Below are 25,940 nucleotides of genomic sequence, written 5' to 3'. Positions count from 1 at the left end.
ATCCCTGACCCGGAGTAGGCATTCTACCCTTTTCCGAATCAGGACCATGGTCTCAGATTTAGAGGAGCTGAATCTCATCCCAGCTGCTTCACACTCGGCTGCGAACCGCTCCAGCGAAAGCTGAAGATCATGTTCTGATGAAGTCAACATCATCAAGACCACATCATCTGCAAAAAGCAGAGACTTGATCCATACAAAATATTTTATTAAACATTTAAATCTCAAATAACACATTTGTCCATGGAATGACAATAGAATAAAGAACTGAGTGGTAAAAAAATATCTGAGGTTTAGTTGTTGAGATATTTTACTATTTATGTATTATTTATTGGTTTCCAGGGCCTGTCACTTACGTTTTTGCCCTGTTGTACATCATCCACTTCAAAAATAATCCGAACAGGAAGGGGAAGCTCCATGGACGTCACTAGGATTGAGATATGGGGGGGCTTAGCCCCAGGAGTTTGACCTTGAACGTTTTTTGTCACACTCTGCAAATCTTTGTCAATTAATTCATTATATGAAGAACATTTAACAAAACCTATTATTTTATCACTTTCTTTTCCTTTCCTACCTTTGTGCATTTTCTCTCTTCTTTTTATAAAAAATAACACTTAATCAGTTCATTAGTGGGGTCTATGTTGAAGAAAGATTTTATGCAAGTCCATTAAAAATTAGATATGTTATATTTCCAAATAAAGCTATTCATTTCAGTCTACTGCACTTAACAGGGGGAAATGTTGTAGTCATTTATTTAATTTGTTTAATTACAACTTGTTTAATTATACTGAAATGTGACAATAAAGAACAAATGAATAATTGTCAAACTTTTATTCTGCCAAATGAGTGTACAGTTGACAGTTTTAATATATGAATAACACTGCTATGATATGGAATAAAGGAGTGTGTAATTAACTATTACAAGACAAAATAACAGTATATATAAAAATATCCAGCAAGTAGTAGAACTTATATTACAGAAAGTCAACTATACAGATACAACTTGACATAAGGTTGCAGGTCACATGATAATTATAGTTTTTTTTTTTCTCAAGGTCTCTTACATGTTCACTCCTAAATAGAAAACTGTTCAATTTTGCTTGGGAACTTTGTGCTCAGGTGAATGCTCATAACGGTGCGATCGCCCCTGTTTTCGCTGTAGATCACTGACCTTGACCATGCAGATCTCCTCAGCATCAACCACCAGGTCTCTCTCCTGTTCCTCACTCACTCTCTTAAAAAATCTTCGTATATCCATCTAGCCAACACATTGAAAAACATTTTCAATTTCTAATGCCAAGACAAATGCTACTGTGCCATTTAGTTTTCACTCCCAATAATTGAAACAGCCATTGGTGGATAAATGGTACAGAATATGGACAACTGTTAGCCTAATATAGCCCATGTTTGGTTGCTCATGATGATGGCATTTTCCATAACGTCACATTAAGCTGCCAAAATGTATGTTAAAGTTAGACAAGTACAATATCTCCTTTCTTTACCATAGGTAAACATAGGAAATATTAAGCAACTGACAACCCACATGGAAAGAAGTCATAAACATATAGGTTTTAATATATGTTTTGATGTAGCTTTTGAATATATGTGACATATATAAAACTGGCTGTTTACTATATTATAGATACATATATGTACCTACAATATATTATATATATATTATAGAAAAAATATATAATATAGAAAAATGGTCAGTAATATACACATTCGGCCATATTCTGATTCAGGTTTTTAGTGTGGAGTGATTTTTGTGCCACCAACTGGAGCGTGCAGTGATAAATCTGCAAGAGTAACACCTGCTCTGCAGTCATATGCATCCCTCTCTCTGCATGCTCAACTCCGTCTCTGCTTGCACAAATCTCCCTGTTGTTGCTCCATTTGCAATTTTTAAAGCAATGTAGCCTCTCCGTCAGCCAATCAGACAGCTCTCCATTATGCAATCAAAGCATGTCCAGGAAATACTGCCAGGAAAATTGCCCTTTTTTCAGATAAAGAGGACTTTATATAATTATATTTAATTAGGTTGATTAACCCTCCTCTTTTCCTGGGACATTTCCACTGTTCACTTCCTTTTACACATCAAGGGATCATTTATGTCTAACCAAACAGAGAAGAAACACTTAATATGTTGAAATTAAAAGTCCTCTTTAACTGAAAAGAGTGCAATTTAACAGTTTTAGGAATGGGCAATGTGTCTTTTCTGGAAGTCAAATATGGTCACTCTAATCATGACACATGAATTACAACAAAGTATTTTGCAGGCAGTGGATGGTAGCTAACCAGCAGCAGAAAGCAGTTTAATAAGCTGTTAAATTGGTGTTTTTCTGTAAAGCAGTATTTCCTGGACATGCTTTGATTGGATAAAACAGAGCTGTCTGTGATTGACTGGTGGAGAGGCTACTTGTTGAGGAGAGCAGGGAGAGATTTGCATGCGCAGAGACAGAGCCCACAGAGCGGGCTGCAGCTCCTGCACACAAGCGCAGAGCAGGTTCTGTTTGTGCAGACTCATTACTGTACGCTCAAGTTGGTGGCACTAAGTCACTCAATGAACTGGCTGGCTCGTTAATCATGTCACTTCAGGGGAGTTTTCCGACCATTTAACTTGACATCAAAGCTTTTCGTTATGGTTTGCGGCAAGTAAACATGGTAGCGGAGTTAGCATTAGCATGTCGGTGCGGTAGCATTTTCCTCTCTCTGAAGTCTGAACTATAACCTTGAAATATTAACGGTGTGCTGCTGTTGCTGTCTTACCCTAATGTGATGTTGAGTGACTTACATGAGCGCTGAGCAGGGTTTGCTCATCGATATATAGGTTTTGCTGTATCACCCCTGCCCCTGACTTGTCAACAAAGCTGCGGGAAGGGGAGGAAGTTCTTTCTTGATACTTCCTGTGTGCGACGGTGTAGTTCTATATTCATTAATTATTATTTCTGTTTCAGACTAAAAAACTCATGTACCAACTTCACATGTCGTGATTGTGTTCAGCATGTAGATGTGAACAAATAAAAAAAGTTAACTGAAAAAAATAAAATAAACCAAAATGATAGGGGGGCTTGTGATTATTTTAGGGGGGCTGAAGCCCCCCTAAAACAGACCTAACGACGTCAGTGGGAAGCTCAAATGCATAAGTGAGTGTGAAACCTTCAGCAATCGGTACTGAGCACCAATGGAGGCTCCAGCACTGTGCAGACACATCTATGAGTACTTTAGTGTTTTTGTTGAACCAGAACAGCTTCCAGACTAACAGCTTGTTTCTGACTGCAGTAATAATATCATTTGTCCTGCTGACTGCACAAACACAAGGCTTTTACACTGCTCAGGATCATGGTGAGTTTACTTACTTGTTTCGCCTCTCTTGGTGTGACCTAAGGCAGCTGTAGCTACATCGTAGCTTCATCACCAACGGTGAGTGAATGTGTGTGTGAATGGATGAATACTACACTGTGGTGTAAAGTGCTTTGGAGTCCTCTGGCTCTGAAAGGGACTATACAAGTGCTGATCATTTATCATTGATCATAATTTACTCACATAGTTGTGACACTCCTGGGAATTGCGTTAGTGTTAGGGTTTTTAACAGCCAAACCACAAGTTCAGTAGGAAACCACCTAAAAGCATCACATGTGTGCTGGCATCTCTACGCTAGCTCCCTTTAAGGTGCTAATTGTGGTGTATAAGGCTCTTAAGGGAACTGCTCCACCTTACATGGCCAGCCTTTTGAACAGGCATGCTCCATCAAGGGCCCTTCGCTCGGCTGACAGGGAACTGCTAGTAGTTCCATGTTCTAGGTACAAGTCAGGGGGGGATCGTGTGTTCTTGGTGTAACAGAATGCAATGACTGTTTTTTTCCCTCCTCTGCACAAGACTAGTCTGCATGAGATATGGTCTCAAGGTCTCATGCATTCCTTCTAACCTGCTTATTTTCAGCTCAACAAAAGAATGAAGAATGAACTCTTTTCTTTTAATTAATCAAAGAACTCTATTTAAATAAAGCTAATCCATAAAAGTGTTAGTCAATAAATAAGATGTGATCGATATGTGAAATCAAATCACTAATTACTTTATTATAATCCTATAGAATATAAAGGTACTGTGACTTTAAGTGTTCCAACAGGACTCATTTCACGTAGCATTAAAAGACATAACACATTACTTTCACTGATCCAATCAGAATCTGACATCCATGCTTTCGTTCTTTTTTAAACACAGAAACAGTTTTGTTTACCTGTTTGTAGCTACAGTTTCGCCAAAACTGTTTCTGTGTTTAAAAAAGAACGAAAGCATGGATTTACAAAGACACAGCAAGAACACACCTAAGATGTTCAGAATCTGACAGATCTGACGGAGATGTGGTTTTGATGGTGTTTGGTAATTTTTCATTCGACAATAAACCAAAACATCCCAAGTATAAAACTTTGCCATGTCAGCTCTAACGCCAGTTCAAGGCGTTCCAGAGAAAGTGACGGAGTGGCCAATCCTGATCTATACTCTTCAACCAAAAAGAACCAACGACAAGCTGAAAAATTTGTTGCTGTTCCAACTACTGCAACAGTTCCTTTCAGAATAAAAGCTGAACCATCAAGACCCAGGCTTGGGTCTCACCAGACGCCAACAAATTGTCGTGACCCGGACGTATCCCAGGACGGGTGGTCAATTGCCGTGGCTTTTTCTACATGCTTTGGCTCCATAAGGTCAAGCTGGACCTTTACACCTCCTGATCTAGACGGGGACTTCCGATCAGGGTATGTAGACCGGCAAATGGTGTCTCATGTGTTTATGGACCTCCTAACCAAAGCTTAACGCAAAGACATCACCTTCATTTCCCATCAGAACTAATCGCTTCTTCGGATTTGCTGGTTCTGATCAACATCACACATCATCCATTCACCGTCTCATTCACATTAGTTACACCATACATTTAGTGTTTAAAGTCAGTCTAGTTTAATTTGTTTTTAATAAATTTTTAAATTTTTAAACTTGACTTTCTCTCTTCTGTTGTCTCTGAGTGAATACGAAGCTGTTATCTAATCCCTGCATTAAAAAGTTCAAATTTTCTGGTTTAAAATAACCTCACAGATCCATAAGGTGGATTTCATATTTCCTATGGAATCCTACGCCTTAATGGCTTTTTAAATAACATGTAATTTAAATCATTACATCTGCAACAAGGGTTGAGGTGGAGAAACAATCCAGGATCATCTTCCAAATTGCATGAATCAAAAACTCCAGAAAAATATTGAGAATGTTAATTATAACATCTACCATAATTTTTTTTAAATGGAAAGAAAGTATTAACTATTAGAGCACACAAACACAAAAACGTATAACAGTCAGGGACTAACAGACAAACAACAGACTGGTAGGGCTGCCATCTTGGAAAAAGAAGAAAACTGAATTCTTCCTGCTACCACCGTCAGCTTTCACTTCTCCTCGTCCTTGTAGTCTTCCGGCATGGATTCCTCCCCCCCACAATGATTCTACATCCACTTCACATTAAACTGTGCTAAATGGCCTTATCCTTCCTGAGAGCAGTGCCTTTGACTAAAATTGTCTTTAATTTTAGTCACACTTTAGTCTTCCAATTTATTTTAGTTTCAGTCTTCTTTTAGTTGACTAAAATAAATGTATTTTTCTTCTGATGCAATCAGTTTCAACTTGTGTGAAGGAAAAGTTAACTACAGCTACTTGAAACTCTAAAGAAATATGTAAAACTCACATTTCACACTTTGGATCGATAAAACTCTGTATTTAGAATTGTTTTAATAACAATAACTATTGGAAAATACCAAAATGAAGTCTGACAGTTTGAAATTGTGCCTCTCAGTATTTTTAAAATAACAAATCTGTATAATGGGCAGGAATATTTGCAAGCATGACAGGAAATGGCTTCATACCATCAAATAATTCATATGTATTACTCTAATAATGTGAGGAGGTAAACAAAAGGTAGGAATTGTCCCTGAAAAGTGTCTTTTTTCAGGTAAAGAACAGTCTGAGAGTTCTAGAAGAGCCAAAGACCTTAATCAAGCTCTTAATCTTAGCCATACAGCTGGGTAACCGATGAACCGATTGTGTGTGTGCTCTTCAGACAGAAACGGCTCCAGACAGAAGAGATGTTTACTCTTCAGTATCTAGAATAATCATAACTGTGGATAGCACCCGCTGACTGATTCTATCCGCCCATTGGAAGCTCTCCTCAATGCAGAGGTGAAAAGAGTACTAAAAAGTACTTTGATGGGTTTTTACTCAAGTACAAATATTTGCCTAAATTTTTACTTAAGTTAAAGTAAAAAGCATAGTAAAGAAAATGTACTCAAAGTAAAAGTTACTTAGATACTTTTTTGTCACCTTAAGGATGGCTACATTCAAGTAGTGCAAAAACACAACGTCAGCTCACAACACGCCTGTGTGCATGTGCACATGTCACAGAGTGGTAATGTTCTTATTTGTTTGCATGTTTTACTTGTTTTTATTCTAATGTGCATGTTTTTATTGATGGTGTGTTTTTAGTTTGTTTGGTGCAACATTGCGTTCCATTCTGTGTTAATCACCCCAATCATCTACACCTGTGGCAGAGTGTTGCCTGGACTGCCAATTAATGAACAGATGCAGGCAGGAGGCGAGGGCAGACAGGTTTTTTTTAAAGGGAGGAACGCGTGGATCAAGGGAGAGACAGCTAGGATGGCAGACAGGAGAGCCCGCCAAGAGGCAGAGATGCACCCCGGATGGTGTCTTGAGGATACATGTGCCTGAACCCCCCCGCCGGAGCAGAGGAGCACCCGGAGCGCGGTCCTGGAGGATGGACGGCGGCCGAGTGCGGAGGAGCGTGGGTGTCCCTCTCTCCACACATGTGCGGCGCGCGTACAGGTGCCACTGAGTCCGGTTGGGGTCTTGGACCGAGGAGGGGGTTCACCAGCAGCACGGAGGGCAGCAGCAGCAGCGGAGGGAGATCCGCGGCCGGAGATGCCAGGGCACAGAGCGCAACATGGCAGGCGGGCAGAGTTACTCTGCCTCCGCTTGTAAGTATCGAGCAGTGCCTGGCAGTGTTTGGAGTTGCTGTGGCTCGGTGTGTGGTCTGGTGCCGGGGACCTGTTATTGCCAGAATTTTGTGTGCCCACGGTGGCCGAGCGGAGAAGTAGACCCGCCGTGAAGTTATCCTGTGGCTCCGTGAGGGCGATGACGCCGGCCTTGGAGGTTCCCTGGTCGAGAGCTCAGCAGGGCCGGACTGGACCGCCTTGTCCCTTGAGGCCCTGCGCACACTTGATTGAACACTCTAATATTTTTTCCTTGGCGTTATTATCAGGGTTTTGTAATAAATTTCCCTTTTTAATTTGCTTTGGCTGTCACACTGCTTGCCTTGTTTTAGAACCTTTTTAGAACCTATTTAATCTCCTTTTAATATTAGTGGCATTATGCACCTCGATCGTGTCACACACACACACACACACACACACACACACACACACACACACACACACACACACACACACACACACACACACACACACACACACACACACACACACAGTTTGATGGAGGAATTTTGATGCAGTTATTGAGAACAGGACGTGCACTTTGATTGGATGAGATTTTTCCTGGATTGTACTTTTCTGTTACATTAGATATCTTTCAGCGTGATGCCTGCCACCAAAGTGATTAGCTGAACAGTGTAGCCGCTAACAATCACCAGAGGAAAAACCACAGATCGCCATCTTTCTCCTTTTGGTCTGAGTTAGAGAACACACAGATCGTTTGTTGTGCATGCTCAACTGAAATAGCATTCCGGTGCTCGCACAGTTCATGTGATGTCATCACTCGAGTCACGTGACATGCCTTTGTTACACAATATACTCAACACTCCAACTCAAAGGCATGTCTAGTGATTCTCTATTGTACTAAATAACAAATGAGTAATACACATATGACGTAAATTTCAATAAAGCTCGTAAAAAAATAGAAGAACAGACTTAGCCTCCTCTACTTTTTCTCTTTTTTGTTTTTCTTTCTTCACCTTTTCGTTTGCATCTTCAGTACATTACGTCTTTTCAGTTCACATTATTTTCCAAACAAGTACTCTTTAAAAGTCTCAAACTTTGTTTTTGGTACTGGCTTTGTGAATACATCAGCAGCCATGTTTTCTGTAGAGCAATACTCGACGTTTATCATTCCGTTTGTATGCTGATTGTACAAAATTATATCTAATATCTATATGTTTGCTTCTGCGTCTGGATACTGGGATTTTGGATAATGCCATTGTCCCCTGGTTTTCTCCGTATATTCTGATGGGTACATGTTTGTTACAACTATCTATCCCTTTTAGTAGCCGTACAAGGTATATACTCTCTTGAGTTGTGGCAGCTAATGGCATATACTTGGCTTCACATGTTGATAGCGCAACTGTAGGTTGTTTTCTACTTTTCCATGATACAATCGGACCCTTTTCAAATAGACTAAAACAATATGTGGCAGTGTGGGCATCCTGTCACAGTGTCCCGATTGATCATGCGCCCTGGCTACTTGGCCAAGGGGATGTCCCTTTGGCTGACTGGTTAGCGTGCGTGACTTTCACCCGGGAGTCTGGGAATCCCGCCCGGGCCCTCGTTTCTCCACCTTGTCACACATATCTTGTAGTACTTCTTCTGTTGTCTTTATCAGCTGCCCAGTCAGCATCATTGTATCCTTTAAGTTTGAAGCTTTTCTCACTTTTGTTAAAATGTAATTCTTGATCAATACTACTATCAATACTAATACTAAGGACTGGCAACTAGGGATGAGCCGAATACTCGTTTCAGACGAGTATCCGGTACGGATAAAGCATTTTTGACGAATATGAGCATGAAACGAGTAAACCTTGGAAATATCTGTAATCGTGCTGAAGGAAAATCCTCATTGGGTAACTGACTGTCTTCATGCTCTGTTATTGGCCAGTCACATAGAGCGCCCGCCCCTCCCTACACACAAAACTCTCTAGCCGGCCGGGAGCGCAGTCCGTCCGACTCATCCACGCACACACACAGACAGTAACGGATCTCGCTGTGATAGCTTCACTGTTGCTCACGTTTCTTCAGTTTTCCCTAGGTTTTCTTCAGCTCGGCTCTTTTTCGGTTGAATATTTAAAGTTACTTTTTTCATAACTTACATGGTGCATTTGACAAGACAGAGCTGACGTGCTGCATCAGTCACTCACTACCTCCGCTTCGGTCGGTTTTTATTTTATTTTATTTTTTACTCCAACTCTCTCCCTCTCTATCTCTCTCAGACACACACACCTGAATCAACATTGTTTTGTTTAACTTTGTGTGGGGCAAAATGCCAAGAATGTTAAGAAAAAAATAAGTTAAATCAGATCAAAATAAAAAAAATACATAAAGTTGTGTCTGGTTCTAGCATTTCATATTTCCTAGTTCCTACTGCATGAGTTCAGATGTATTAATCCATGCACTTAAATATTAATTTTCTGATTTTATTGAAACACTTGTTCTGTAATAGTTTCTTTACTATTGTGATAAAAATATTTAATCTCAATTCTGAGGCTGTTCTTCATCTTAGGTGTGTTCTTGCTGTGTTGTGGTTCTAATTCCATGCTGTCGTTCTTTTTTTAAAACACAGAAACAGTTTTGTTACCCGTTTTCCCGTGCTACGTTTCGTCTGCGGCTGCAGACTTCCTCAGGCTGACGCTGATGGTGGCGTCACTTCCTTCTCCGTTTATCCGCGACGTCGCCCTCTGCTGCCCGCTCTCCCCTCTCCGACGATGCAGTCCCATGCGTGGTCCAACGTGTAAACTCCATCGTCCCTGTTCATGGTCCCACATCCACGTCTCCTTATCTCGATTGCTTCTTTAATCCGTCTTTTGTATTTTTGTTGTTCGGTGTTCATGATCCTTGTGTTGTTCCAGTCCATTATATGGTTTTCTCTTATGCAGTGATCTGTCACGGTTGACTTCTTTATTGTACTTTCTGCTTCTTCTTTTGCTGCTCTTGTGTGTTTTCGATTTGCCTCTTTCTCGCACTCCTTTCTATGTTCTATTGTTCGTGTGTTGAGTTGGCGTCCGGGTTCTCCTATGTATGTTTTATTGCAGAGTTTGCATGGGATTTCGTAAATGACTCCACATTTAAGTCCAGCTGGTATCTTGTCTTTTGGGTGCACTAGTCTGTTTCCAACAGTTGTGTATGGTTGTGTTGGTGTGCTTATGTTGTGTTTTTTCAATGTTGCTCTTATTTTTTCTGTTATGCCGTTGATGTATGGTAGGGTTATCACTGGTTTTGGTTCTTGTTTTTCTGGGTTTCTGGTTCTTTGCTTAGGTTGTTCTTTTCTTTCTGTTGTTGTTTGTTGTTTTCCTTTGTTTATTGCCCATGTCGGGTATCTGCAGGTCTTTAAAGTGTGTTGTATGTGTTTGTCCTCTTGTTTACAGTCTCTTTCTTCTGTTACCATGTTTGCTCGGTGATATAATGTTCTGATTACTGACATTTTGTGTATGGTGGGGTGTTCTGATGTCCATAATAAATATTGGTCTGTGTGTGTTGCTTTCCTATATGTGTTTATGTTTAGGGTCCCGTCGGTCTGCCTGCTTATTTTCATATCCATAAATGCTATGCTGCCTTCTGTTTCTGACTCATATGTGAACTTTATGTTGCCTGTGTCGTCAGTGTTATTTAAGTGTTGTGTTAGTGTTTCTGTTTGTCCTTTTGGTATGATTTCCAGTATGTCATCTGCGTAGCATTTCCATAGATTTATTTAGCAGTTTTGGGGGGCAGTGGCTATGGCTTTTTGTTCTAGGTCCTCCATGAAAAACTCGCACAGGGTGGCTGATAACGGGTTACCCATGGCAAAGCCTTCCAGTTGTTTGTATATTGTGTTATCGTATGTGAAGTAAGTGAAGTTAGCTACCAGTCCTATCAGTTGTGCTATGTCATCTGCTGTGAGGTTTGTTCTTTTGTGTAAAGTCTTGTCCTGTCTGATTCTGTTAACTACTATGTCTATGGTTGTTTGGGTTGGTGTTTTTGTGAACAGGGATGTGACGTCATGTGAGATGAGTATGTTGTTGTCTTCTATTGTAATCTCCTTTAGTTCTTGACAGTTCTATGCTGTTTTTGCAGTGTTGATCTGTGTTTCCTAGTAACGGGCTGATGATTTAGCTGATATCTCTTGCCATGTTGTATGTTGGTGTACCTATGCTGTCAACTATTGGTCTAAGTGGGGTGTTTTGTTTGTGTATTTTTGGCGTTCCATATATTCTTGGTGTTATGTATGCCGTAGGAATCCAGTGTTTGTACATTTTTTCTGTTATTTAGCCTTTTTCTTGTAGTGGCTTCAGTAATTTTTTCATGTTTTTCTTAATGTTTTCTGTTGGGTCTTTTTAAAGTATTTTGTATGTATTTTTGTCTTCTAGTATCTGTTTCATCTGTTGTTTATATTTTTTTCTGTCCATAACTACTGTAGTTCTTCCTTTGTCTGCCGGTAGAATAATTATCTGTTCATTTTTGGATAAGGCTGTCATGGCTGATTGTTCTTCTTTTGTAATATTGCTGTGTTGAAATTGGCTGTTTTTTTAATATCCCAACTACATTATTTCTAAGTTCTGCTTTTTTTCCCTCATCTGTGATCTGTTGACATGCTAGTTCTGTTGCTACAATAAATTCATCATATGGTATTTCTTTTGGTGTGACTGCAAAGTTTAAACTTTTCTTTAATATGCTTTCTTCTGCTTCTGTTAGTTCGTATTGTGAAATGTTACATACCCATGAGTTTGGTGTGGAGTTATCTTGTATTTCTCCCCTCTTTTTCTTGTTTATGAGTTTGTTTTACTTCTTTATGTGTCTTTCTTTTACTTTTGTGAACTCTTTTTCCTGTTTTTCCATCATGTGTCCTTTAATTAGTTCCTCCATTTGTTTATCCAGTTTGTATTTCCTTTTTAAGTCCAGGTGTCTTCTTTCCAGTTCGTCTTGCTTCTGTTTGGTTATGACGTTTCTTATCCTCTCCTTGAGCAGTGCTCTCTGTGCTCTTTCTATTATATTTTGTGCTGTCTTGGTCCGGATCGGTGTTTTCAGCTGTAGGCTTGTGGGTGTGATGTTTTTGTCCCGGCATCTTAAACAGAAGCGAAGGTGGCTTCTTAGACGTGCGTGGTTCTGGTGTAATCGCTCCAAACGGCGGAAGTCCTTCGTTCCTTGTTGTCCGTATTTCTCGTTGAACATCTTAGGTGTGTTCTTGCTGTTTCATATTTCTAATTCCATGCTGTCGTTCTTTTTTTAAAACACAGAAACAGTTTTGTTACCTGTTTTCCTGTGCTACGTTTCGTCTGCGCCCGCAGACTTCCTCAGGCTGACGCTGATGGTGGCGTCACTTTCCTCTCCGTTTATCCGCGGGCAGCAGAGGAAGTTGTCGCCCTCTGCTGCCCGCTCTAAAGAAGCAATTGAGATAAGGAGACGTCGATGTGGGACCATGAACAGGGACGATGGAGTTTACATGTTGGACCACGCATGGGACTACATCGTCGGAGAGGGGAGAGCGAGCCTCTGATTAGTGTCTCTGCCTCCCAAACTCACCTCAAGTTGTTCATCCGTTATTTTCCGAGTACCAGAACTCTCGACCCAGTCCCAACGTGTCCGTTCCAAAGTAGCCTGCCGTCTTGCCCAACATGCTCGTCCGTTAGCCAGTGGCTAATAAGCGTTGTTTACTTTTTCTCCACAACACTTTACTAATGGTGATGTAGTTCTCCACGCGCTACAGAGACGTTCCGACTCAGAGGGCTTCTCCTCAAAAGTCACCTTTAGACTTTGGTCTCCTTTTGCTGGTAATCCATGGGAGTTTACAGCACACACAGCGTCTTCTTGGCTCTAGCCATGGCTAACTAGTAGCTCGGTAGCTCCTGACGCCGATCTCCACCACGCCCGCCGTGAGCCACGATTAGCTGGTGGATAAGTCAGCCTTGTTTACTTGAGGTCCACAGCATGTCCCCAGCTCACCAACACTCCTTCACCAGTCATAGTTAACGATCAGCCAGTGATCGCTCCACATCCATATAAGCTGGTAGCTGCAGCCAGTTTGTTTACATCGAGAGGTAAACTCCGTGATCCACGTGAAACGGGTGTTGTGGGAAATTATGTTCCCCTGAAATATTGCAAAAATTTCCAAATCCACAGAACGTATTGTCCATTATGAGAACTAAACTGCCTCAAATAAAAGGTGGTTAAACTGAGAGAGATTACATCCTTTTACATAACTTTCAAAAATGATAAATAAGCTTGCTGCAAAAGAGTGAACAAGAATGTTTTGACTCTGTTTTATTGTTTTTAGGAGGAATTGCAGATAAAAAATCACAAGTATAACATGATTACATTTAATTACATCATTGTCCCATAAAAGTTTATCACAAATGTTGTGAAAATAGCCTGAGGTGCGATCTCCCGACACAGGAGGACAGAATATTTCAGGGGAGCACAATTTCTCACAACACCTGACCTCCCGGCTGACGTCACCCCTCCTCCGTGTGTGAATCCTGACAGCTTCAATAACAGAACTAGCTTGCTTCCTTCTGGACTGGTAGGTTGATAAAACAGTCATAATTATAAATGCTTTGTTAAAGAGGTCGAGTAGCTTGTTTTAAGCTTTGTGTGGGTTAGGCCACACAGGTTCGAAATCCATTATACAGTCAAACTCACGAGTGTCACCATAGCTGCAATATTTTCTCTGAACTGCATGGCGCTAAAGAGTCGCATCATTTCATCATGATTTCAATGATTTTACACACGGGGCCTTTAAGCTGTAAAGTAAAGAATCATTTTGTGAGACAAATATAAGATATATTTTTATTAAAAGGGGTTAGATAGAAGTATTGTAGAGGCTTCTTGTAGATAAGGCCACTGGACAAGCTAAGATATATTTACAATCGACACCTCCTGGTGTCAGGTCAGCACAACCTGTCATGGAGGAAAGAAAGTTAACTTTGGCCCATTTGATGAAATACAGGCCTCAGCCCCGCTACAGGATGAATAAAATCAAATATAGAGTGAGTTGCATGAATCCACATTCAGGTAGTGTGGGAGCCCTTGAGTTTTGGTGCACTCATTTGGCTTCTAAAAAGCAGGATCTGACTATTAATTAAGAATGCTGATTACTGTAATTTGTAATCATTCTTCCTATGATTTCTGCAACAGCGCACACAAGGAGGACCATGAACAACAACAGTGTGCTTTTTATAAATAGTGTTTATGTGTATATGCTTGCCTTGGGTATTTTAATATAATAATAACAGTGATTAATTAGTGATGTGCAGTTAGCGTTTCCATGAATGCAATCAAATAAAATTTGATATAAGTGCAGCTAAATGTCTGACAGCACTCAGACTGACTTGCAGCCACTGATTTGTAATCCTCAGCACTCCTTCAATTCTGCCTCTTTTCATTTTCTTTTATGTTCAGCTTTTAAAACCGAGAACAGCAGACTTTCACTCACATGTGTAACGTGATGCAGATCATCTGTGGATGTTGCTTTGAATCAGAAGCTGCAGCTGCCAGGTTACTGGCTTTCAGCCTGACCTGCTCAGTGGCTTGTTTTACACCACTATCAGTCCAGGTTACACTGAAACTTCTTTGTACCATCACTACACAGGTTCTGTTGACATTTCAAGCACCATCAAGCTGATAAATGGCCTTTAGTATGCACGGCGAAATTGCTCTCTAGTAGACAGAAGAAAAAAAAAGAAATTTCAAAAGCATTTAAAAAACTTCAATAGTGGTACAAACACATAGGATTACAGCTTAATTTTTTTTATAAAGTGTGTGCTAAATTAAAAACTGGAGAAGAAAATGGTAATAAAGTTTGTTGGTGTGATGGATGTGCAGCATCTACATGAATGACCTCTGGAGAGACAGGTTTCCTAGACATAGGTTTACCGCAACCCTAGGATGGATGCATCGCTGGATTGGTAGATTGATAGATGGATAAATTGATGGGTGAAAAAAATACACTGGCTCGTGTGGGTAGAATTACACACAAAACACAAAAGGCCACAAACATTTAGTTCTATGAAAATGTCTTTGCCCCCTCATAAAAAATACGATTTTGCTGCTTGTCTCAAATCAATATTTCAGTTGACCAAAAACATTTTGTGTCAGACTATGACTGTTACAACCCCAGGGGTAAACCCTCACACACCTTCCTGCCATCTTACCATATTGCTGCTGTTCAGCTCTCTTATTTTCCTGTCAGGTTCAGCTCCATGCAGTGAAGCCTGCTGAAGGCTCCACCCAGCTTCTCCCCATCAAGCTAATCAGCTGCAGCTGCTACTGAGGGAGCAGCTGAACAATCAGTCAGAGAAGAGGAGTTGGTTGAGAGGGCTCTGTCAGGGAAAGAGCTCAGGTGTTGGATTAGTCTCTTTTGAGCATTTGGAGACTTTGTTAAATTTAGCTGCTTTTGTTTAGTCTCTTTGGAGTATTATGAGACTTGGTTAGGGTTAGCAGCCTTCCTTCTGTCTCTTTTGAGTAATTAGAGACTTTTATTAATTGACTCTTTAGGACATTCGAGTTCTTGTGCTCTTTAGGATTTCGAGCGCTGGTCCTTAGGTACTTAAGTGTGTTCCCTCGTCAAGGCCTCAAGCTTCCCTTATCGTCCTACAGGATTCTTCATGCTTCTGAATAAAGTGAACACTCTCAGCTCAGATTAGTTACTTACTCAAAGAATGAATTCTTAAATATTATATGAACATTTAAAAACTTATAAGTTAAATAATCATTAAACATGTGTTTATTGCTACTTATAATTATAATATAAATGAAATGCTTTCATTAATCTGTGCTTGAATGACTGAAGTTTGAAATGAATGTTATGTTATTATTACATTGATCAGTAACGTTGATTTGACAAGGCCATCACCATTTACACTCACACCAGGACAAGGTAAAGTTAAGTCAAACGTGCGACACATAGATATTTCTTTACCCCAGATCAGAGCATCCGGTATCAAAGAAGGCGTGCTTTCTGAGGTTGTCATGGTAATATTCCTCAACATGTCAGCCTCTGGTTGGCCACACAAATCATAACATGAGAATATTAAAACAGAATCACTCTAAAGAACTACATCTACTCTATCTAGATTAATCTATCACAGTAAATATTAGTTAAGTTGTCATGTTTGAATTGTTTGGGAAATAAATTCTTACTTTTACAAACGTGACTCTTTCCTTGAATCAAAACGAAGTGTTTACAATCCCTGAAAGAAACAAAGAATCCTAGAATCTTCTGATTAAACACAGAAAGACCAAGCTGGTTGGTATTCTATATTTATACAGAGTATCACAGCTTATTGGTCATTAGTAGAGGTAATATATTTTGAGCTCTTAAAGCACTCAATTTACCAAACCCTACATAGTTGTTTACTCTTTTTGGAAAAGTGTCACTTTGAGTTAAGCCCTATTGTTAAGGTCAGAGCCCTTTTAGTCAGGCCTTTAACTTTGTCTATTTTTGATTTGAGCTTGGGTAAGATTTTAAAGGAGCTAGTTTCCTTTTATGTAACCCTTTTACCCTTTTGGATGCTCTTAAGTAAACCAGAGCTGAACTATTTTATTTTTTTTTTTTTTTTGTAATATAGCTTCCACTCTTTAGTTTTCACCACTGTGGTTGTAATTTAAGTTATGTAAAAGAAAGATAAGCCCAGTTAGGACATTGTGTAGACATTTTGGTGGTGGTATAGTTACTCCGGTGACACTCCAAACCCATACGATTAGCTGACTTTAGTCATTGTAACGTCACAGAAAAGTCTAACCAAGTGACACCTGCAGAACTAAAGATTATGTTTGGAGTTCTTATGTGTTACTTTCTGAGATTCTACTTCATTTAGGCCCTGTCCACACGTAGCCAGGGATCTGCCAAAACGTAGATATTTTTCTACGTTTTGGCCTGTCATCCACACAAAAACGGATCATTTTAAAAACTCCGGCCAAAGTGAAGATCTGCGTTTTCTCCGTTTTGGGTGTCTGCGTGTGGACAGACAAAACCGGAGTTTTAAGGTCCGCAACGTCACTTTCCACGACAAAAAAATGCTGACATCACGTGTGCGACCTGTGTTTACACTAGCCGACAGCATGGATGCCCTCAGAGCTGCGCCCGCTTTATCAATTGTCCAAGCGCTTTTTGCGTGTTTGTTTTTGCAAGCGGAATTACTGCTCCTTGCGGAAGACCACAGACGAAGGACGAGGTTAAGAACGGGGGAAGTACTGCCGCCTACAGGTCTGGCATGTCCTTAACAACGTATTTATCCGGGTACGTGTGGACAGAGTTTTTTTTTAAACGAGGTGGTGTGGATGCAAGTTTTTGGAGGGGCGGATATTCGTTTTTAAAAAAAAACCGGCTACGTGTGGACTAGGCCTTAGTCAGGCAGGTGTGTTACACCCCTCCATTCATTTGACCTGGCTGTGTGCAGTCCTTGATTGCACTGAGTGGCTGCACCTGTGGGTGCAGCATAAAAGTCTGCTTGATGCAGCTTCAGGGAGATCACCTTGATAGCTCCTGCCTGTGTGGCATTTGGTGAGGCCTTTTAGAGCATGGATGGGGAACCCTGGTCCATCGAGGGCCACTATCCAGCATATTTTAGTTTCAACTCTGCATCATCACACCTGATTTCAATCAGCAGGTGATTAACAGGCTTCTACAGAGCTTGACGAGCTGTAGAACAGGTGAATCAACCACTGAATCAGAAGTGTTGGAGCAAAGACATGCAGGATACCGGCCCTTGAGGACCATGGTTCCCCACTCCTGTTTTAGAGGCTGATTTTAAATAAAAATACTATTTAACACACACCATGTGTCTAGACCTCCTCCTAATGTTGTGCTCCTACAAGCAGGTTCATAACAAGGTTCAACTGAGGTGATTATTAAAAACTTAACAGGTTAGCAGTAACCAATCAGTAAAACTGATTTCAGGTTTTGAAATAATACACTTAATTTAGGGATTAAAAATGGAAGACATTACTTTTTCACAGAGAGCCAGGCTGGACTAGATCAATTTTATTGCATAATAGAAGGAAGGCATTACTTGCATTACTGCATTTTGTACTGATTCAGATTATCCTTGTCATATTGGTATTTACGTGCTGTTCTACATTTAAATTTGAGTAATAAGCAAAACAAGTTTAAATCTGTAAGGAGGCAAATAATTCTCAACATTTTCAAAAATGACAACATCCAGCAGATCACACAATTATGTGTTTGTAGCAGGGGTGGAGAAATGCAGCAGAGCTGAATCTAAAACAAGACATATATTTTTATTAGAATGATTTGATGGTGTTTATGTCTGATTCATCATCCCTGTTTAATATGTGCAACAAATACCTGCAGTCGTGCGTAACAACTGTATATCAGAATGGCTGCACTGGGCCTGTTGGAAATAAAACAGACAAACAGGTTTTACATGTTTTGGATTTTTGAGCACAAACAGATTGTCTTGTGTGCTGCTTTAAGCTTTCAAAGACTGTGTGGTAAAAGGAAAAAAGACAAACATACCATGTTTTGTCCATGTCAGTGAATCTGTGTCCATCCCAATCATCTTCATGCAAGGCTGCATGACCCAATATACCAGCAACGCGATCATCTGCTACAAATAAAATAGAGTGTGCTTTGGCCTCTATAATCCTAGCATCTCATGTTTTTTTTTGTTGTTTTTTTTTTTTTTTTACCATGCATGGTGTAACACTGAGATTTAAAACAGCTGACAGCTTCACTTCCTTTTTATCCTTTTGAGCAATAGAGCCATTTGTTTATCTGATTGTTTAATTTACAGTTTAATCCTTTTTATTTTAGTATTTTGAAATCAAGGATGAACACTTTTTTAAAAGAAGCAATGTTCTAAATTTGCCAAAATAAGTAAATAATCTTGCTAATCAATTTTAATCATGGGAAATACAAAAAGCTCTACACATTAAGCTCCAAGTAGGCTAGACGCAACAACCAGCAAACATTCAGCTCTGCAGTGTTTCACAGCTGAGATTCCTCCAGGATGTGACTTTATAAAATGTTCACTTCAGGCTGAGGAGAGATGTGTTTCTTTGTGTGTCCGTGGCAGCAGTTGAAGGTGAGTGAGTGTGTGTGTGTGTATGTGTGTGTGTGTGTGTGTGTGTGTGTGTGTGTGTGTGTGTGTGTGTGTGTGTGTGTGTGTGTGTTTGCCATTTAAGAGTGGAACAGAAGCTGTTCATCCTTTTGCCCTGTAGGGTTATTGGAAGCTCCCACTGCTCCAGCCTTCAATAGGAAGCAACAGCAGCCTCTCACTGCAAGGTGCAGACCCGACAAGCCTGCAGTGATAGATAAGCTGAAGTGCTCTGGTCAACAGCAGAGCTGTATAATGCACATGCTAATGTTAAACTGTTGAGATGCACCAAGATGTTTGCCACTGAGATTTCATTGAATTGTGTCGACCTCACCAAGTCCCTGCAGCTTATCTTGAAGGGTCTCTTTGATTGTGGGGATGGGGAATAGTAATCATGGTGGCTTTTGCTAGCATGACGTTTGCAAATATAAAGATCCCTGGGATCTTTGTGAGAAAATGTTGGTCTTTCAGACCACTGCTCATTGTCTTCCTGCTGTTGTACTTTAGTGTTCACAAATAAGAATCGTCTCCCAACGCCTGTTTTATTTCTTTCTCAGTTGTCAGTCTCTGAATAGTTTACCAGGAAATCCAGATTCACAAGGGGTGTTTCTCAATGTCAAGGAACCTTGATGTCTTGGCCCCGCCCCAGTTGCCTAGGAGATGCGTCATCAGGAGCCGCCAAGACGTGTTCCAATCGGTTCCAATGTTCATGTTCTACTGAGACGTGTGTTCTCCGTTTGTTAGCCATTTAGCTAGCTGAGCAAGGACACACAGAAGGTGTCTTGTAGCCTAGCCTTGGTAAAAATGACCCAGAATACACCGCTGTATTTTCAATTCAATTCAATTCAATTTTATTTATATAGCGCCAAATCATGACAAGAGTCATCTCAAGGCACTTCACATAATAAACATTCCAATTCAGGTCAGTTCATTAAGCCAATCAGTAAAGATGCTTCCTATATAAGGAACCCAGCAAATTGCATCAGCAATCCTCATACTAAGCAAGCATATAGCGACAGTGGAGAGGAAAACTCCCTTTTAACAGGAAGAAACCTCCAGAGGGTCCTAGCTCAGTGTAAGCAGCCATCCTCCACGACTCACTGGGGATCGAGAAGACAGAGCAGACACACACACGCACACACGCACACACACACACACACACACACACACACACACACACACACACACACACACACACACACACACACACACACACACACATACACACATACACACACACACACACACACACACACACACACACACACACACACACACACACACACACACATCAACATCAAAAGAACAGCGGATCAGAAGCCGGCAGCTATTTTGGGGACAAATTTCAAGTTTAAAGGTACTGTAAGTCAACAAATTTAAAATGTTTTTTTTTTTAGATCCAAATAAGTTATCTATTGTTGGTTAGTTGCTTAGTAGTTGCAGCCTCGTTGTCTAGCGGGTATTAACTCACTTATATTTTTTATTTAATAATATATACACAATTTAAAAAGTAAAAGGCTCATTATATATTTATATTGAAACTAATACATATAAAATATAACACTGTCTCCCGTGTCACGTGACGTTACGTGACCGCCGTAGAAGCCACAGTCATGTGATGCAAGTCTGTTCCATTTAACCGTTTTCTTTGACCAAGGAAGGACAGTGTCCTCGTAAGTAAGGCGCCTGGCCTCGCAAGACATTGCCTTGCAAGGCCAGGCGCCTTGACATTGAGGAACACCCAAGGTTTTCTATCAATCAATCAATCAATCAATCAATCAATCAATCAATCAATCAATCAATCAATCAATCAAAGCTTTATTTATAAAGCGCCTTCCGCAACCCTGTCAGGAAGCCCAAGGCGCAGAAGGGAGATTCTATAGGGAGATGATGCCATAGTTTGCATGCATCACCACAATGCTGCAATTTTCCATTGCACTCAAAGAAAATGTAAGTTGAACACACCAAATCTGAAGAAGCTATAGGTTATTTTTCATAAGTGGAAGAAGTGGATGTCTCTGTGCAAAATGTCCCTCAGTAACAGTTTGAAAGGGGGGAAGTAATCTGAAAGCCCTTGATGTCTTTGCTGCTGTCACATTAAGTAAAACTGCAGTTTGTGCAACCAACACAAGTCTACCATGATTTTCTGTTTGTGTTTTAGCTCAAATTTATATTTACATCTCCACAGACTAAAAGCAATTGACAGTGTGATTTTTATTCTTTATTTACAGTGGTATATTTTGGCCAAAATCTTTTTTTTTATCAGTATTGAGATTAAAGTTGAAATATCTAGGGGAAAATGTCAATAGTATCAAATTCCTGACGCAAAATAGAAACTAATCAATTTTCTAAATAAAGTCCAAATAATGAGAATGAATGAAAAGCTTAACCAACACTGATGAGTTATTTTCTCTCTGCCTGAACTCAGACTGGAAAACTCCACTCATTTAATGTTTTATTTTATTTTGTTGTTTGAGATAAAAGCCGTAATCCGTTGAGGATGTAGAAGTTATTTATATAATTGGACTCATGATAACCCAGTTTCTGCTGTTTGGAGTGGGCAAAAGTTGTCTGGAGTAATTGGCAATCTGCTCCAGCTCTATGTTGTGCTGGTAACACTAATAAGCAAACCAACAAAATCATAAACTGGATGCTCAGGCCAGCAAACTTGCTGCAGTTTTGGAACTCGTTCGTGGAATGGAAACCAACTCGGAGAAGTTCTCAGCTCTGCTTGGTACAAAGAGACTCCAATTTGGCTGTTTGGAGTCACCATTGAGGCCACTGAGAGACCTTAAAACAGATGCAAAAAGCTCTAGCCATACCAAAACAACTGCTGTTTTCTGAACCTGCTTCTCCATGTTGGCCTTGGAAGGCTGAACATTTTGAACTCCTCTGGAAGATTATGTAGACAGGTAAATCGAGTCTTACCACAGCCATGGAATACACCTCATCAACACACAACACTGTGTGGGGCGATGGTGGCACAGGAGTTAAGTGCTCGCCCCGTAATCGGAAGGTTGCTGGTTCGAGTCCCACTCAGTCTGTCGCTGTCGTTGTGTCCTTGGGCAAGACACTTAACCCACGTTGCCTGCTGGTGGTGGTCGGAGGGACTGGTGGTGCCAGTGCTCGGCAGCCTCGCCTCTGTCAGTGCGCCCCAGGGCAGCTGTGGCTACATTGTAGCTCATCCCCACCAGTGTGTGAAGGTGTGTGTGAATGGGTGAATGACTGATTGTGTTGTAAAGCGCCTTGGGGGGTTCTAGGACTCTAGAAGATGCTATATCAAATACAGGCCATTTACCAGTTACCATAACACTATATTGGAGCAGGCGGAGGGAGATTAGGGGTCTTAGCACAACTCTGTTGTTGCTTGGCTTCCTGGGGCTGGAGGCTAGGAGGGAGATCTGGCCGTCTGGTTGGGGTCTGGGGTGGTGGGTTGCTGTGCTCAGAATTGGGCGGGGGAGCCTGCTCATCAGCACCCCAGCAGAAAGGGTCAAACTCTGGTAACCGGTGATGGCTGTACCCAATATGCAGCAATACTGGGACCAGAGTGAATAGGGTGTGTATGGGGAGCATTAGTGGGTGTCCGGCATGCATTTTTGTAAGTCTTGGGTTGTATGTGCATGTGTGAGCATTCGGGAGGGAGTGTGTGACTGTGTTTGTGTATGACTGTATATGTCAGGTGGGGCCTTTGACTCCTCCCCTTTCCTGGGACTTCTTTTGATGATATAGATCTCTGTCTCCCCTCCCCCTGCCACACCTGGTGTGGGGTGTGGTGCCTTGGTCTGCCTGAGTGTTCGTGGCTCCCGGGTCAGGGGGTTTAAGATTTTTGGCGTCTGCTTGATCAATCTCAGTGGCTGCCTGGTGGGGTCTGGATCCCTGGGCTCTGCTGGGTCCCCGGCGGGGGTGGTCGCCCCTGGGTCCCGGGTCGCTGGATCCCGGGCTCGGCCAGCTAGGGGGTGGGAGGCTGCAGGCGGGCCTGTGGGCTTGCCGCTGATAATATCCCGGGACTCTGCCGGCTGCTGGTTGTGGCCCCCCGGGGCAATCCTCTGTGCCTCTCGAGGGGGTCGGGGGCCTTTCTGGTTGCAGTCTCCTTGGGGTTCCTGTGTTCTGGGGCAGTGCCTGGATCTCTGGGAGTTGGAGCTCCCCCTGTCTCCTACACATCTTTGGGGGGCGGATCTGTGGTCCCTCACACTCTCTATTGGACGCTCCTATAGAGAAACCTTACATAAACAAGCACATGTACACACACAGGTGCTCACATGGTGCTCCCAAAAGTATGGGCTTGGGCATGTTCAACATTTGTCTTAAGGCTGTCGTTGCCACTAAATGCACTATGATTTATTATCGTGTGATTGTTCAGTTAAACAATGTTGATTTTATATTTCATCATCAGGTTGATGCAGTGATAGCTTGCTCCTGATGTATTGTTGTGTGTCCCATTTTTTCTGCTCTTTCTCTTTCTGCAGTTCTAGAAGCAGACTCTTGTTCATTACTGTTTATTTTTGTGGAACTAAATTGATGTAATCAAACCAGACATGGAGAGCAGATGGCCGTAAGTTTAGCGAGCTACGAAGCCTTCCTTCAGGAGGAAAGAATCAGCATAAATCTGGCCATGTGGTAAGTAGCAGCTACGCTAGAGGAGAGGAGATTATGTGGTGACATCACATATGCGACGTGCCGACATCTGATTTGCAGTCATGTGTAAGAGTGGTAAATGTAGTGCTTTAAAAGCTTAATATATTACCTTTACTTATGACCAGGAAGATGTGACATTCTATATAAATATAGATTATCAACCTGCTTGTTCTTTGTATGTTTAATCAGAAGATTCTAGGATTCTTTGTTTATTCAGGGATTGTAGAACACCGTGTTGATTCAAGAAGAGAGTCAGGTTTATGAAAAGTAAGAATTTATTTCCCAAACAATTAAAAACATGACAAGTTAACTAATATTACTGTGGATGGATGAATGGATCTAGGTAGGTGGAATGTGATGTATGGTGCCTATTTGTGAATATGATGCTATCAGAACTTTCGTATCTCGAAGACCTGAGTTCTGGGTGTAAAAGGAAAGAATTTGGTTTGCGTTAAGCTATGAAGTTGATTATTATCAAAAAGGCATCAGACGCGATCATGCTGTGTCTACCTCACCCTTTGGAAGACACTCTTCGTGGATCAGAAGGTCTGAGAGGTCAGATGACCTCTGGCACCGAGGGTTGTAGAGTAACTGCAGCACTGACTCTCCAGTCCAGAGATGTTTTCTGGGTCACAACAGATGGACGAAACCATTTGCGTCTAGAACAGGGATGGGGAACCCTGGTCCATCGAGGGCCGCTATCCAGCATATTTTAGTTTCAACCCTGCATCATCACACCTGATTTCAATCAGCAGGTGATTAACAGGCTTCTGCAGAGCTTGATGAGCTGTAGAACAGGTGAATCAACCACCGAATCAGAAGTGTTGAAGCAAAGACATGCAGGATACCAGCTCTCGAGGACCAGGGTTCCCCACTCCTGGTTTAGAAGGACTCTTAGGGGGTCGGAACAATATTAGCTTTGTTCTGCAAGAACAGTTTGCTGTGTCAGCAGTAGGCAGCTCTTAGCAGGGTTTTGGCAGCTTGCCAAAAATGCTCAGGGTTAAAGAGTTTTCGCTCCGGACGGCCGTTTTGTAGCTCTTTCTCTAGAACTGAATGCTGGATGATGGAAAGCGTGCAGAATCACCTGAGTGATTCTGTTTTAATATTCTCATATTATGAATTCTTGTCCAATCGGAACGTGCCATGTTAAGGGATATTACCAAGAAGACCTCAGAACATCACGCCTTCTTTTAGATACCGGATGCTCTGATTTGGGGTAAGGAAATATCTATGTGTCATGAGTTTATCTTAACCTTAATTTGTCCTTGCGTCTGAGTGCAGGTGGTGATCGCCTTGTCATATCAAACATTACTGATTATATATATATATATATATATATATATATATATATATATATATATATATATATATATATATATATATATATCATTCAATGTAATAATTCATTTCATTTCAACTTTCAGAAGGTCAAGCACAGATCAAACAAAACATTACTGTTATCAATATAACATTTGTTAATTTCATTTCATGAAAAATGTTCACTTTATTCAGAGAGTGGGCACTCCTGCGGTGTTATCAAAGAAGGCTTTGTTTGGGAACGCAGGCTGACAATGTGTTCCTCCTGAAATGTCAGCAAGGTTGCAGTATCATTCTGGGCTTGTAGGAAGATCCACCTTGGAGAATAGAATTAGGTCTGCAGATGACCAGTGGCATATAGGTCAATCTGTAGGTGAAAATTGACAATTTCTGGGCATTACACATGCTAAGTAAAAATTTATACAAGCTTATAAATCTCAAAATACATGGCTGGCGTGGTCAGCACACACATCATTACTTTGCATTTAAATTGCAGTACGACATATGTGTGATTCAGTGCGTATGGCAAAGCGGACTGGAAAATAACTCTTTGAGCCCCTTTGACTTACATTCATTGTTCTGTTCTTCTGGGGACCCATGAGCCGACCGGAAAGGGAGGAGACTTATGGCCTTAACACATTAACATCGGCTCCACTCTGCCTGGACCAGTTTGGGAGTGTTCTCATTTAGGTAGCCTTGGATTTTCCCGTGTGCAACTGGACATCTTTTCAGCCCTGTTCCCGAGGCGGTCTGCCTAGAGTTGAACTGGGCCGACACACCCACCGCCAGCTGATTGGCCGAATCATATTGACACCTACCATTAGGGGGAGCCTCCGACTGGCATGAGCAATTCATTAACATTCTGAAGGCTGAGTTAACAAGGCTCTGACTGAAGCCGCTT

The sequence above is a fragment of the Nothobranchius furzeri genome, chromosome 9 (genome assembly GCF_043380555.1).
Source record: "Nothobranchius furzeri strain GRZ-AD chromosome 9, NfurGRZ-RIMD1, whole genome shotgun sequence".
NCBI lineage: Eukaryota > Metazoa > Chordata > Actinopteri > Cyprinodontiformes > Nothobranchiidae > Nothobranchius > Nothobranchius furzeri.
The sequence above is the reverse complement of the archived record's forward strand: the minus strand, read 5'-3'. Positions refer to the sequence as shown.